This window comes from Acartia tonsa, chromosome 6 (genome assembly GCF_053477335.1).
Source record: "Acartia tonsa isolate MP-2025a chromosome 6, ASM5347733v1, whole genome shotgun sequence".
Taxonomy (NCBI): Eukaryota; Metazoa; Arthropoda; class Copepoda; order Calanoida; family Acartiidae; genus Acartia; species Acartia tonsa.
This window is the reverse complement of record NC_137265.1, coordinates 10,519,661-10,524,274: the sequence shown is the minus strand read 5'-3', so window position 1 is coordinate 10,524,274 and position 4,614 is coordinate 10,519,661. Positions and strand designations below refer to the sequence as shown.

General features: G+C 32.6%; 1 long non-coding RNA gene across 1 annotated transcript; it reads right to left on the bottom strand.

Moving 5' to 3' along the window:
• Window positions 1–2,752: 2,752 nt before the first annotated feature.
• LOC145323261 (uncharacterized) lies at window positions 2,753–3,220 on the bottom strand. The gene is made up of 2 exons (XR_013880900.1): window positions 3,153–3,220; window positions 2,753–2,949 (listed from the first exon to the last, which is right to left on the bottom strand). It is a non-coding gene; the product is annotated as an uncharacterized LOC145323261 (long non-coding RNA).
• Window positions 3,221–4,614: the final 1,394 nt, after the last annotated feature.

Sequence of the window (4,614 nt, the reverse complement as noted above, 5' to 3'; positions counted from 1 at the left end):
ATACAATGGTAGACTCCATTCTAGTATTTATGCATCATGGGGATATGAACTATAATTGTACAATACATATTAGAGTATCCACAGATTAAACCACAATGTAGTGTAAAACCTGGACCTTAACCTTCTTTTTACAGAGTTTTTATCTTGATTTATAAAGTGTTATAAAAAAAAGAAGCACGGCAGCAATGGCTGAATTTGATATTTTTGCTGCGGCTTCCATAAGCCGCAACGCATGAAGACGATTACTGTTTCCTATAATGAGCAAATTATTAGGTCCATTTTTCATTCCTCAATGGGTATGATTCTATGGATACCATAATAATATGTGTAAGTAGTATTCCAATTAGCCACTGCACTGTAATAAACAAAAGTTCAAAACAGGTTATTCAAGACAGTTATAGATCTAGAATTCCTTATTTGAAAGCCAGGGGGATGCCGAGTTCGAGCCAATTTTTAAAGAAAGATACTGTGTTACAAAAACAGACCCTGTTGTGGGAATGTCTAAGTTTAAATACAAGCCTAACTTATTACAATGCAAAGTTATTAATCCTAAGCAATAGCATATAGTCGTTGGCTTCCTGGAGGTGTCAAAGTCTCAATATACACACTTTATATCCAAAGTCAAAATCAAAAAAAGTTTATTAAATGTATAAGAGAAGCCTATTTTTTAAAAAATAGAATACTTTGTGGTAGTCGGACAGACAGACTGTCGCTTCCTAGAGCATGCAATGCTCCGGGACTGCCGATAACACCCAGGTGGTTAATCCCCTCACTATCACATTTTAAGCCAACCCATTCTTCCATTGTTTGACCGTCAGAGAAAGCGGTCAAAGTTATCACCCGCCGATATGGGGAGGGAGTTGCCCCTCCCCCCCTGCATGTTCCAGTAACCTACCCTTTTCCGGGGGACGTCTACCTTACCCCCTACAGGGGCCTGCCCATCTGCTATTCACCTGGCTGCAGCCCCCCATCTTCTCCACACCCATTTTCTACCTAACCCACTATTGTAATCTGTTTGTATATAAAGCCATTAATTTGTTGTGTATAATCAGTTCAAATAAAACATTCAAACTGTAACTACTTGTAGTACTTTATTGATAGAATCCTTAAGGCTAGGGGCTCTTTTGACCGGACTCGCTCAGTAGGGTTGAACTGCTTCACCCCTATTACAACTTAAATATCAAAATTGTCAACTGTTTTATTTGTAATTGATATATTTTGCGTTTTGCATTCCCAATTTTATGACTAGTGTCACACTTTCGGAAGTGCAGCTACTCTTTAAATGTCACCCTATTAATTTGTATAATTCAAAGTAACTATCTTGCTTATTGGTGAATTTTAAAAACATTGTAAACATAAACTACCAGAGATGAAATTTATCTTATCAGTTATACATTGACAATTTCAACAAAAATCCTTTACTTCTTTATTTAACTGAATATTTTGTGCAAAACTGTCTTTGAATTCATTGTCCTACTTATGAAGTGTTAATACTTATTAAATGCATTTTATATTTTCCTTGTCCGAATTGTTATGTGTCTGTATAATTTTCAGGGTCCTATCATTTCCGCAAAATTACCATTACCGCAAATTTATATTCTAGACAAAATCCAAATAGCAATGTTTAAATCATATTATTAGAAAAAACTTATTATAAAAGTAAAATTATCATTTTTTAAACATTTCAATAAAATAAAGGGTAAAATTAAAACTTACTGAACCAACCAATAAAATTTTAATTAAAGTCCCCCAGGTTGTTAAGCCAACAAATAAGAAAACGTTATTATAAGACTTTTGGGACTAGTGTAATAAACAGCCCAATTCCCCCTTCCTCCCTGATAAAATATCAAAATATGTAGGTTTAATGCAGAAGTGATATTTCACCGTAATTTTCTTATGCATTAATGTAATAAATATCAGGAATATAAAGACTTGTAATTGCTTCCGTGAGAAACATAACATTTAAACTTTATTATTGGAAGGTTTTAGGCTATTTGGCAGAGAACACAACCACATTTTCTACAAACAATGAACAATAAAACAGTTAACTGTAATAAAGTATAAGAAGGAAGATACAATTCATATCTTATGTTGAAAAATTATTGTATGCATTGGGAGATTTTTCATTGCGATTTAAATATCTCTGTTATCCCGGCAACAGTGCACTTAACACTTACTTGTTGACTATTATATTGTGAGTAAGAAACGGAACAAAAACAGAGTATTTACTTATTTACAAAGTTAATGAGGAATAATTTTATATTCTTTGTTAGAACTACAGTATGAATGATTAGCCTAAAAACGCTTTTAGGTTTATTGTTACATTAAATTACTATTTAGTATTTAACTGCAGCTCGAATTTGGATAGATAGATTAAAAAATTACACAACAAATTCTTTATGTTATTTAAGCATTGATTTGCAACTACTTGATTTGGCCGTTGCATTAGCTGAACTGACCATCACCTGGTCAGTTCATTTCATGGTATGGTATTTTTAGTTTTGCTTTTTGGATTTTGAAATCCATGTTAAGAAATCTTTAGAGATGGACTCTCCACTTGGGATAAAAAAAAACTTTACTTCATTTACAGATTATAACTGTTTGTGGAAAAGTTTGGACACTGTTATTTTGTACAGACCAAGCATAAATCAACACAAACACCCCCATAAAACTTTGGAGTTACGTGTGTATATACTTTAAAGTCCAATGTACCATCCCTCCCTCTGGTGTCAAATGATGAGATACAATATGCAAATTACTATTAATTTATTATAAATACTACAGAAACAAATAAAACAAAAAATATTGAAAATATCATTTCTAAAGATAGCTAATCAGTGGCTTTATTCAACATTAGTGTCATTGCCGCCGGTTAGATCAGGATAATCTGGAATCTCTTCTATAATACTCATTCCTTCAACCATTGAACAAAATATCACCACAACAGCGCTAGATAAAATATCAAAATATATTTTCAGGGCAACTGTGATTTTAAAAAATTCCTATGGTTCGCCCATTATTAGATTTAAGTTATTGTATCTTATTGGTTGCTAGAATTAAAAATAATTGTCTCTTATTGAATATAAATTTAGATTATTGTCTCTTATTGTACAGCAAAAGTTATTGATTATTGAATTGATAAACAAATTTACCTGATAACCAAGAAGAATCGAAGATTGAAAACAGATTCCATTGTTACAGAATTCCTAAATGGTATTCAGATAAGAGTTTGGTAATAATTATTTATCCAATCGCATTAATGAGAGCTTTCCGCGATTTCTAAAATGAAAAATTATAAGATTAAAACCAGTTTTGTTTGAAGGTCCTGGGTTACAAAACTGGTATTATTTTTATGATTGTTATCTTAATATTCTCCAAACAATTATCTGTAATATGATGCTATACATATTAGATTTTACAGTCTGGCTGAGAACCGTTTCTAATTCAGCAGATACTAATCGGTTTAGAAGCCATACTGGTAAACTTTTTAAAAATCAATTATAAATAATTAAATATTTTCCATTCAAGATATTCACTAAAAGGCAAAACATAATCAGCTTAAAATTTTCAGTAAGCAATTGCAGTTGGACACCAATTATGTCTATCAGTCGTCAAAAAAACTGTTGTTCTGTATGTTTTATTCCAGCCTTAAGCAGATAATTTTTTTATTCGAGGCCAAAAACTGTAAAAAAAAAGCTGATTTTTTTTTATTTCTAACCAGCAAATAAAGACAAGTAATTATTATTTAATTAGACGAGTGTTAATTTATTGTCAATTCTCCTCTAAAATAAAATATGATTGTAATGGAAGAATATATTTTACTTTTCTTACCTTTTTGTTGATTGCTAAACTACTACTAATATTTTTTTAGCATTTCAATTATATCAACATGTGTGATCATAAGCCAGTAAGTTTTAACATGAACAAGTGTTTTTGCACACGCGACATTTTTATCATATAGTATTAAAAAATTCTTCAAAATCTTTATCTAAAGCACGCATAATTGTCTTTTTTCAACAATGTTTAGTCCTACAAATGGCGGCTGAGTTTAAAAGTTTTAATTATAGGAGTTACACCCGCGACCGTGGCTTAACACTTATCCGTTAGTCATCGGGGTGCTGATAGGATCGAGTCTCATATCAACACTGTGTCAAAACTGAAGGAGTTAAAAATGTTTGGCGTTATCCTCTTTTTTTCAATTTTGAAAATTGGAGTACCCCCCCCCCCCCCCCTCCTCCCAACAACAACAACAAACAACTATTTTAGGTTAGATTAGGTTTTAGGCTAGGGAGCCAGCGCTGCGGCTAGGCAGGCAAGGGGGCCGAGCGCTGCGGCTAGGCAGGCTAGGGAGCCGAGCGCTGCTTCCAGAGTTCATAGTTCGCTGTCGAGGGGGGTGGGGGGCTTACTCAAGTTTGGAAAATTAAAAAAAAATTTCTAAGAGGATAATAACAAGAATATTCAATCCCTGATAATTTCAGCTGTCAATCCTAAATATGAATGGAGAAAATCAAGAAAACCTAAAAATCTAGGAATTGATCTAGCACCCCAATTAATAAACAAATCTTAATAAAACTTGGTGAAAATATGTAGAATGTAAAATAAATTGATCTCTAA